This window comes from Eupeodes corollae, chromosome 1, assembly GCF_945859685.1.
Source record: "Eupeodes corollae chromosome 1, idEupCoro1.1, whole genome shotgun sequence".
Classification (NCBI taxonomy): Eukaryota; Metazoa; Arthropoda; class Insecta; order Diptera; family Syrphidae; genus Eupeodes; species Eupeodes corollae.
In genome coordinates, this window is record NC_079147.1 from 132,098,362 (window position 1) to 132,110,438 (window position 12,077).

At 33.8% G+C, this 12,077-nt stretch overlaps 1 protein-coding gene across 1 annotated transcript in view; it reads left to right on the top strand.

Moving 5' to 3' along the window:
- Positions 1-1,921: 1,921 nt before the first annotated feature.
- Positions 1,922-12,077, top strand: part of LOC129939981 (uncharacterized) — a 72,807-nt gene continuing 62,651 nt past the window's right edge. The window contains exon 1 of the mRNA XM_056048192.1: positions 1,922-2,715. The gene's annotated coding sequence lies outside the window, so the exon portion shown is untranslated. The remainder of the gene's footprint in view (positions 2,716-12,077) is intronic.

Consider the following 12,077-nt stretch of genomic DNA (forward strand, 5'->3'; position numbering starts at 1 on the left):
TGGTTGGGGTGGAATGGGCTAAGTTGATAGTCAAATTGACTATCATTTTCATTCCGTCTGTGTAAGGTGATTCAACTCAGTTCAATTCAGTTGAACAATTTCAGATTCAGATTGATTCTTATAAAATATCTAAATAAAAGTATCGATTTGGCTGATTTTGAATAAAATTCTTACTTTTCTTCCTTTTTTCCAATGTCGTAAGCTTTGTCGGTGTGTGGAATGTGATTTTTTAAAGAAACAAAGTGAACTAAGAAAATTTTCCAGTCGTTTGTGTAAGCATCTGGTAGCTCTATTCGGAATTAACAAGTATTTGTTTGAAAATGGCTATTACATTTTTTTGCGACAGCTTTTAAAGTATCAATTTGACTATCACCCTACGTAGATCAAATTCAATCATTTTGATTGTCATTTATCAACAATTACCATAGCCGTAGGACTTTTTTAGATAAAAAACAAAAGATGTGCTGTGGACTACGTTCAGATCCTTAATGATAAAATGCTGCCATATGCTGAGGAGAACATGCTTGTGAAATGGAAATTCATCCAGGATAATGACTCCAAACATGCGTCTTAGCTAGCAAACTCATGGATGAAAAATTGGAAGGTTGAATACGAAAATATAGACGAATAATGGAGAAACATACAGGATCCACGATTCTCCATACCAAACCAAATTTGTAAAAGCTGGTTGACTCAATGCAACGGAAATGTGAGGCAGTTTTATATGATACCTAATAAACTTACAAAAAAGAGCAAAAAGTGATTTTGTTTCTATTTTCTTTTCAAATAAAAAGTATAAAACAGTTATTTACATTCTAGACAAGAGAGAATAAACAACAAAAAGATGGCTTTTACCTACAGCCAATGCCGTTTTAACAGACCCACTTTTACTTATAAAGTTCTAGCTCTTTAACATGCTACGACACCTGTTTCTATTATATTTTCTAACACTGCAATTATTCGATTTGGATGTTCGTTGTTTTTGTATGTGTCTACAGTTCGGGAATTATTTACAAACATATTGTGTTTCCGTAGCCTTAAAGAAAAAAACTAACAGTGGCAAATCGCACGACCAAATAAAATAAAGCTATAATTGACCATGTAATGCTACATTTGAATTACCACTTGTAAAGAAATGTTTAATGTATTTAAACGTATTTCAAGCATTGTTTGGAAATCAATACCTTTAAAAGGCAAACATTTGACTATATTATTATGGTGCTTCATTTGACAGGTGCCAAATGCCAGCGTTATTACCTTAAACAACGAGAAAAGTAGATAAGTCACGAGTTTTTCTACTCAAAATATCTTTTCGGGGTTTTTTGATATGGTGTCCATGCGATACCCTATATAAAGTTTTAAAACGGTAACACTGCTTTCAATTTCAATTATAATACGAAAGGTCAAATGAAAATAGAGTTAAGAGGACAACTTGCGTCGTCGCCCTTTAAAAATGTTTGTTATTTTCATTCTTGGCTGATGAATATATTCGACATCTAACAAACAAAAGTCACTGGCACATGGTAAAAGCTCTAAACCATTATATTGAGATGCCAAAAAAGCTCTTAAACACGCGGTAGTAAGGATTCAAAACAGAAATAACATGTATGAAAAGGATTTAGATAGATATTTTTGTTGGTTGTTATTGGAGCAGAGCTAAAGAGCACTGATATGTACATAGGTACCATCGCTATTATGTCCTTAAAATAACGAGCTCGTACCCCGGAATTTGTTTTGTATAATCTCAAATAGTGGGTGGTTATACAATACGTTGAATGTTTAGCTTAAGAGAATAGATTCCACGCAGGACAGGATCCACTCTCTATTTATGCAAGAAGCAATATATGCAAGTCAAAAACAAGGAAAAGCACAAACCAAGAGTAAGTTTTCGCACCATCCAGTCTGCGAGATATTTTCATAACGTTCGGACAAAATAGAACTTGCGTGAAAAATATGTTCAACTCTGGAGAATTAAAGTGCAAAAATTAGTATTATAAAACTTCAAAGTGTCATGTTTATTATTGACCATATGAAGTTTATAAAAAATTAAAAAAAAGAATTTCCCGTGACATCGTAAAACTTGATATTATAAAGGTGTTTTGTTATTGAGAAAATGTTAAACTCCTAGGTATACATTTTGGGCTTACTCTCCTTGCATCTTTTTCCTCAACTTGTGAAGTTATTTTATAAATGAAGTTATTAGTTAAATAGTTAAATAGTTACAAGAGCTACTTAAGTTTTTAATAAGTGGACTGAATAATTTCTTACCAATTATTTTTTCCCTTCGTCTGAGTGTCTTGAAAATTCTTCCTCTGTAAACAAATTAGCTCCTAAAAATAACACCCGTGCATATACACATGCATACACAAAAAGTACCTTAACGTGTTTTTCACAGAGTTTAAAAATAGCCTCCATAAACGGACAAAGAAAAAAAACAAGCTAGGATAACTGATTACATGGATTACAATCACAGCAATCGTTTTCATGGATCTGGATTACACCATAGAAGTTTTAAAATAGAAACAACAAGAATAAAAATACTATAGTAAACACCTATTAATTATGTTCGCACATAACTCACCTAGTTCCATCTATCGACAAGAGTAATTAAAAAAAAAAAAAAAACAGGAAGAAGACTCAAAATAAAATTAACAAGGATAAAATGTCGCCTGGGAAGCAAGCACAACAAAATTAACAGAGGCTACAAAGTTCGAGGTAGGTTGCGATTACGATATGGCAATTTATTTATGAGTTAGAATTTTGTATAAAATGGAATGACGTGGTGTGTTTGTGGATGAGTGTACCAGTGGCGGATTGGAGGTAAAAGGGCCTTCCCGGAATTTAAATATACGAAACTTCTACACATCTCAAAATGTGTTGCTGTTTTTTTTTTTGGATACAGTCTTAAAACTAGATGACAACAATTTTCTTTTGATTTGATCTGTTTTGGAAACAGACAGCATGTGGTTTTACAAACACAGCGCTACATGTCATACAGCCGGTGCCATAATTCTAATTATTCCTTAAAATGTGCCACAAGGTGGTTTTGGTTACTACATCAAACACTTAAATTCTGGAACAATTGTCTTATTGCTTAATCTTATTTGTTAATTCTAAAAATATGGTGATTCCAAAGTTTTTGCCTTAATTGATAGCATATTATTTGTAAATGTTGTTTCATTTTTATTCAATCAAATAAATTATAGTTTGGCGCGTAGCCTTTTAAGCTACGCGCCAAACTATAATTTAGGTCCATATTATTAAAAGCACTATATGAAACGTCTCAGTCCTTATTTTTAAAATGGAGCTCCATTATGTTTCAAAAATAAAATATTTGACGAGTTCTTCCGTTAAAAACAAAACGAAAAGACGAGATCAAATCAATATATTTACTGTAGATTCCTCCGAGGCTTAACTTTTCAACCAATTTTTTGGTTAAAATTCCCCATGATCTCAAAAAAATTCCAATTTTTTTGAATATCGTATGACAGAGAATCTATTGCGCTCTATTTCATGAGAATGTTTACTTTGAAAACATAAAACCAATTTCTTCCTTTTCCGGCTGATGTGCCCATGATGCAGCGGAAGACGTTTTTTTAGGTACTTATTTTTCAAAAATTGAAAATTGTTGACATTATTCGACGTTTTAAGGTCAAAAGAAATATGTTCGAACGTTTGTACGTTAAGCTATTGTACGTTCGGACTTGACTTTTATGATCGATGAAAAATTGATGCATTATTAGTGAATAGACAGTTGACAAATTCAAATTTAATTCATTAATACCTTGTCATAACATCTATTTAAGGGTCAATATATGTACAAGCATACGATACATAAATACACATATGTACACATGTATACAGGGTATCCCGTAAAGGATGGTCCAAACTGAATATTGTTAAATTTTAGGTCAATTTTATTAACTTGTCTGTACCGCATTTTTATAGTTTTCGAGTAATTGCTATTTAAATGCTGACTTTTAGAAAACTAAAAGTCAGATTTAAAAAATTATGTTTGCTTTTAATTTCACTAATTTCGGGACAAATTTATAGTAAGCTTTTTAAATAAAATTCAATTTTGTTGGGAAGTTGACTTGAAGGATAGTCAAGAAAAATCTACATGACTACCAAGTCAACTCTACTTATGTCAAAATGATGATTGAAAATGTTTTTTTTTTTTTTTTTTTTTTTTGTCATTCAACCGCAAACTGAACTGTATACCTTTATTGTTTACTTATTTTCTATAGAATTTAATGTTTTGTATAAAGGGTTCATTATCAAATTGGAAAAGAAATAAGAACTATTTTTTTACAATACAAAATACAAACTGCGATGGATTTGTAGCTTGCCTGGGAAGCGTTTTTTAGACAGTAATTTTGTTGATAGTTTTTGTACTCGTAAGACGAACTGTAGGCAGAGGTAAGTATAAGTAAGTTTATGACACTTGAAGAACTAACTAGCGGCCTTGGTCAAAAATTATGTTTAAATAATACAGTTGACTGCAAATGAAGCCCCTTATGCTGTCTGAACTTGCTCTATGTTAAACTGCAAAAAAATCACAAAATGATTATGTGGTTCACAGTTATTTTAGAAATCCTTCCTAATAGGGGAAAATATAAAGGCAGCATTTATATCCTAAGGAAAATTTAAATGCGGATTGTTCATATCCAGGCAACACTACCAACATCAGAGAAATAGTGTGGGCAACTTCGAGCTATTTTAAGTGTACAGCACAAACAGATAAAAAAATAAACCACGTAACAGTTCCACAAAACAACAGCGCTTGGAACTCGCACGCCTTCACATGTAATGGAATACACAAGTTGCTTGTGATTTAACATTGGCGAAAAATAGTGTTTTCGGTGGAAAACAAAAATAATTTAGATGGCCTGGCATCTTTCAAAGTAAGGGGGAGTAATAGTGTGGCTGGCCATTTCATTCTATTGTGCTTTCAAATTGGTTTTCGTTTCGAACAGAATGATGTGGGATTTACATTAAGCTCTTCCCTCAGTAAAATAACTTTTTGGACTTCTCCAGTGAGTTTTTCAACAATATAACCCGCCGATCCAAAACTTTCGTGTTGAGGAAAGAGCCGTGGCCATGAAATGTACCCGACCTCAACTTAATTGAGAATGTTTGGGTATGGAACTCACGTTAAATATACGTGAGAAGAAAAACTGGCTTTAACTGTCTCTTTCCAATCAGGGATAAATTTTCATCAGGAACTAATCTAGTGTAACATCAATGTATTGGTATCATAAATAAAACATAAACTAATGAAAACATTAAATTCATGACAACAAAATTGGTGCATTCAAATTAGTGTGTTGCAACTCGCATTGTTCACTTGGCTGCTTTTGGCTCTTGGATTCTGATCAATAGTGAAATATTTTTTAACAAGTTCATCATCTCTCACCCTAAATATTTCTATAGATTTAAACTTTTGATACTTAATACAATTTTATTTTAAGAAATCAAAATGCAAACGTTTAGGTTTTTGAGTTTTTTCTGTGGAATCGTTTTTTGAAAGGAAATAGAATACAAACAAATCCAAGTAAAAGCAAATAAGGATTTTATACAAATATCTATCAATCTATCTACATTTGTATGTACATACATATTAGAAGTTCAAGAATTTGCTATCGGCTTTTAGTTTGTAAATATGATTTACTTTTTATAGATCTCAACAGATCAACATTTGTCATTCATCTGAAAGTTACTTTTTGAGGAAATTGTGTTCAATGGCCAGACAAATTATTTTGAAAAAAGGGAAATATTTTTATTTGTAAACTTGTTTATCAATGAAAAAAAAATGAAAATTATGTTACGTAGAAATGATATAAACATGAGCTTTGAAAAAATCAAATAGTTGACGTTAATTCTATAGTTTTTATTATTTTGTTTAAATGTATGGCGAGCAACATTAATGCTAAAAATTGGCCTGGCAAACAAAAAATAACTAAAATAAAGGCATACACAATTGAAAAAATAAATTTTCCTTGTCACTGATGACTTTTTGTAATCGGACTGGTATTGATTTTACTAACTTTTTGAGAGATATCAAAGAAAGGTCTCTCCTTTTGACTTCAGCTATTATTAAACGTCACAAGCATTAACAAAAACAAGATCAAGGGTATTTGAGAAACCACAGAAAGAGTTCAAGCCTTTATACCTTATCTTGACGAAAAATACGAGGTTTGGACTAAAAGAACAGTTTAAAAGGTTAATGCATGTATATATTGAGACTTTTAGAGTTGCAAGTCACTAGGTTCCTAATTAACTAACTACATATATAAAATGTGTTTTTATTAGATGAAAGAATGAAAAGATTCACGTCATTCGACATCCTCGAAAACGCAACCTATATATCTGTCCTTTTGAGAAGCACGTTGTTTTTAGGTTAGGTTCACCCCCTCTTCTTTTAGTGTTTGGTTTTGCGCCTTATTAATTGTCTTAGCGAAACTAACTTTAATGGGGAATTGAAGCTTTTGAATGGGAGATTTTTAGAAATTATTGGAAATTATCTTTAAGATATTAGCACAAACAACGTTTTAACCAAGTTATCTGACACGAAGTCTTGTACCCTTACATAATTGAGGGGCATCTAAATTTCGCATAAGCATTACTGGCACGCCTTATTTCACTTGGAGCTTATGTAAGGGCGCTCCGTGCATCTTAAGTGAGTTAAAAAACTTTACTGATTATGAAGTGTTCGGTTCTTAGTCCAAGACTGCGTCTTTTTACAAATACTGCACTCATATAATAATGCTACTTCATCCAAAAGGATTGAATATATTTTCAAAACAACATCGGTTCTTGGAGCTTCAATCGTCTTCTTACAGAGAATTTGATAGTCATGTATGTATGTACATGAATACATATGTATATTTTACCGTGGTAAAAAGGAGCTTAAAAGACTCTCCAGCCTTGTAACTACTTCCACATAAAACGTCTTTTACAATATTGGCCCATTGTGACAAGAAGGATGGACTGAGAAGCAAAAATTAATAATATTAATAAAGGATTGTATTCTTGGTAGGTTATTCTCAGACCATTTTGTGAAAAAAAACTTCTTAAGAGTTATTAACGCCCATATCATTGAGTTTTTTCAAAACTGCTTTAAAATTTTGTGTTATATGTTGATTAAATCAAAACAGCATTTATAAAATAATAATTTAATTGACATTTAAATAAAATTTCTGAAAATCTTAAAACTTGAAACCATTTTAATACTAGTTTTGTTGTAAAACTACAGATTTCAATAATTCTACAATAATTATTTTCTGCACAAGCTCTTAAACTGTCTCATAATGATCAAAAATGTCATTGTGTTTATTTTAGTTTTATTAAACATTTTTTTTTTCGAAATTCGATACTATATTCCAAAAATACTTTTAACCTAAAATTAAAAAATTGTATGTATACAAAATTAATTTAAAAAAAACGCTCTAATGATTTCAACGTCGATTTCGTCTGCGGGGCGAGACGTTCTGGTAGCTAGTACACAGTTCACGCATCTTAATATCCACAAGGGGACATGGGAATCTCCTGATCAATCAACCGTCAACCAGATTGACCACATTGCGATCGACGCACGACACTTCTCCAGTATCCAGGATATCCGAACATTCCGAGAGGCCAACATTGACTCGGACCACTACCTCGTTGTAGCCAAGGTACGGCTACGGATATCCCGATCCAAGCCAAAACAAGGAAGTACTGTGAGAAGATTCGACGTTAGACGGCTACAATCGCAAGAGACTGCCATGTCCTTTTCCGATCGAGTCTCTAATAACCTCCTAAGGAGTCCTATGCTTGCTGCATTAAGCATTGAAAACCAGTGGCAACATTGCCTTGCAGCCATCAGAGATGCCGCCTCTGAAGTGCTAGGTTTTACACGGCCACCACAGCGAAACCCCTGGTTTGACGACGAATGCCGGCAAGCTCACGCAGCGAAACAAGAGGCATACAAAACGGCGCTGCACAAAAGGACGAGAGCTGCTCGCGAGCTCTACGAGCAGAAGAGGAGATAGGAACACCGGCTTCTTAGACGGAAAAAAAGAGAGCATGAGAAGCGCGCGATCGAGGAGATAGAGGGATGTCACAACAGGAATGAGGTTCGTAAATTTTACCAAAAGGTAAAAAAAACCTCCCAAGGGTACCAGCCACGAACCGAAGCCTGTAAAGACGATCAAGGGAACATCGTAGTAGAACCACAGTCGATGCTGAGAATATGGAAAGATCACTTCTCCAAATTATATAACGGCGATGACGAACCGAGTTCCGCTGTAAGGGAGATAGAACCGCTCAACCTCGGCGACGCAGATCAACAATTCCGCCCACCCGACCTTGACGAAGTGAAGATAGCTATATCTAAACTTAAGTCAAACAAAGCTGCTAGAGCTGACGGCATCACCGCCGAACTATTCAAAGCAGCAGGCGATGACTTGGTAGGGAGCATGCACCAACTCATCTGCAAAATTTGGTCGGAAGAAAGCATGCCCGATGAGTGGAATCTCAGCATAGTGTGCCCGATACATAAGAAAGGAGACCCTTTAAACTGCGCCAACTACAGAGGCATCAGTCTCCTTAACATTGCGTATATGATCCTCTCTGCCGTATTATGTGAACGTCTGAAGCCATTCGTCAACAACCTGATTGGTCCTTATCAGTGTGGCTTCAGACCAGGAAAGTCCACTATCGACCAAATATTCACACTACGGCAGATCTTGGAAAAAACCCAGGAGCTTCAAATCGATATCCACCATCTCTTTATCGATTTTAAAGCCGCGTATGACAGCATCTATAGGGAAGAGCTCTACCGAGCAATGTCTAGTTTTGGCATCCCTGTCAAACTTATCCGTTTGTGCAGAATGACGGAGAATGCACGCTGCTCTATCAAGGTCGGAAAAGATCTTACCGATGCATTTGATGTCAAAAAAGGTTTTAGACAAGGCGATGCACTGTCATGCGACTTCTTCAACATCGTTCTGGAAAGAATTGTGCAAAACTCAACCGTCAACACTAGAGGCACAATCTTCCAAAGGTCCATCCAATTACTCGGATACGCAGATGATATTGACATAATTGGAAGATCAAAGCGTGATGTCAGTGGAGCGTTTTTTGAGCATTGCGACGGAAGCGAAGAAGATGGGTTTAGTGGTCAATGAGGGCAAGACCAAGTATATGCTGTCATCAAAAAAGGACACTGAACGACGACGTCTTGGACAAAACGTCACCATGGACAGCTATAACTTTGAGGTAATTAAGGACTTTGTCTACCTAGGCACCGCTATTAATGCAGAAGGCAATTGAGAAGTAAAGTCCTCTCTCGAGCATGTAAAATCACCATCTATAAGACACTCATCATCCCGGTTCTCATTTATGGCGCTGAGGCCTAGACCCTGTCAAAGAAAGATGAGAGCGTCTTAGGATGCTTCGAGAGAAAAATTCTTCGGGCGATTTTTGGTCCCGTACGCATAGATGGAGAATGGAGGAGAAGATATAACGACGAGCTGTACGGGCTGTACAGCGACACTGACCTAGTTAGCAGAATCAAAGTCCAACGGCTTAGATGGCTAGGTCATGTAGAGCGGATGGACATCAACGCTCCAGCCCGGAAGGTCTTCGAATCCAATCCCGAGGGACGGCGCAGTAGAGAAAGACCGCGACTCAGGTGGCGCACCCAGGTGGGAGAGGACCTCAACCAACTTGGCGTGCGAAACTGGAGACAGCTAGCTAGGGACCGAGCTGGCTGGAGACGCTTGTTGGTTGAGGCCCAGGTCCGCCCCGGACTGTAGCGCCACCTTAAGTAAGTAAGTAATGATTTTAACGATTTTTCGATAAATCAAATGGGGTTTAAATTTTCGAAAACTAACTTTCTTACAGCTATATTTTTAAACATTAAAATAGATGAGCTACAAAGTGTACACAGATTTTTTTTTTCAATAAACTTATAGCTTTTTAGTTATTTGCAAAACAAGTTACTTAAATTTTAAGGGTGTAACTCTCCACCGATATTCAGTTTTCTCCAAATTGTATTGCACGATACGTTAATCAAATTAAATAGCAAGAAGATATAAAAAAATTTGTTGTTTCTGTAGTTACAAACATGAAACTTTTTTGGTTCGAAAATTAAAAGCTTACCATAACTACTATTAAGTCACCAAAACGGGCTATCTTAATTTCCATATAGATTTGTAAAAATACTTTTTCCTACCATTGTTACTAAATACATTTATGATTTAAAATCAAAATGCATTTTAAAAGTTTTCGTAACTTATAGTTGGGCTAGCTACATGTCAAAAAATATAAAAGAAATTTTGAAAAAAAAAGGAACGCATTTTTAACTTCCTACAGGAAGTTATTGTAATCTATACGATTTGTCGAATTGAAAATTTTGACATTTCTCGACATTTTAAAGCCTAGTACATACTTCCTCGTGAAGTGAACGTTCGCCAGTGGGGAAAGTGAACTTTTGACATTGCTCACTGGTACACACTTGTGAGTACACGTTGTGAACATCGTCAACTTCATCAGTTGAATCTTCAAATAGGTATTCTATTTCATATGACAACATTTTAACTTTTTTTTTAGAACAACGCGCAAGCAGCCACAAACTTTAAAATGCGGAAACCAAATGTCAAAGCTTCACCAACAGTTCCCGTACATTTAGAAAGTGAATTGCCCGTGAACGAAAACTCTCCACTTTGTTCTCCACTCAGCTTCACGAGCAAGTTCACGGGTGAACCAAAAACTGAAATTTGTATGGGTTCACGAGATGGTTTACAAGTATGTACTAGGCTTAAAGATGAAAGATTTTGTGCATGCGTGAGTACATTCGTTTGTACGTTCGTACGTCCGTACGTTTACGACGTATTTTTCGTCGTCCATAGCTCAAGAACCAGTTATAGATATAGACTTCAAATAAATTTTGTTATACAGATAATAATGTAGAAAGGACTCTCAAATTGCGTGGGTGGTTTTTTTTTCACAATAGCAATTTAAAAAAAGTGATTATTTTGGTTAACTCAAAAATCTCACGAACCAATAACTCTAGAGACTTAAATTTAATTTTATATTATGTATTTTATCGCGATACCAGACAAAAACTGAAAAAAAAATATTTGTCACCTCGAAAATTTTATGAACAAAAAATGAATTTATCTCCAAAACAATTTTGTGCAACGAAAAATAATGTTTTTGACATGTGGTAACATTTTGAGAAAAATCCAATTGATTGTTTTTTTTTTTTACAAAAAATAAAAACTTAAAAAAAATAATAAAAATTGTTAAAAATTTATTTTCGACTCAAATATCTTTTTAAAACTTTGAGGTATTAGCTTTTAATTAAGTTTATCTTTTAAAAAACAAATCTGTAAAACTTTGAGAAAAACCAAATTGCCAGTTTTTTTTTACAAAAAATAAAAACCTAAAAAATGTATAAAAATTGTTAAAAATAGATTTTCGACTCAAATATCTTTTTAATAATTTAAAATATTGGCTTAAAATTAATTTCATAAATATTTTTTTTCAATATTCGTTAAAATTTTGAGAAAAACTGAATTCACATTTTTTTACAAAAAAACAAAAACCTAAAAAAAGCATTACCAAAAGTTAGTAAACATTGATTTTCGACCCAAATATCTTTTCAAAAATTAAAAATATTGACTTCAAACTTATTTTATCTCACAGAAAATATTGTTGTCGATATTAAAAATGCAACTATCCGTTTTTTCATAAAAAAATAAAACCTTAAAAAAAGTACATATATGTATTTGGTAAAAATTGATGTTCATTTCTCGCTAGCACGTGAATAATATTAACTAAATTAATTCATTCAAATTGATTTGTTTATATAAGAAATAAAAACTTTTAAGAAATGCTACTAAAATTGGTAAAAATTTTGAAATCAAATTATTTCAATATAGCCAATTGTTGATAATTTTAATTTTTTAAGAATAATTTACGTAACAACTTTTAAAGAAAACATGAAAACCTACAAAATTTTAAGCAAGGCAAATCGGCAGACGAGATGGGATTCTATCCCAGCCTCTTTTTTTTTAAACTTATACCAT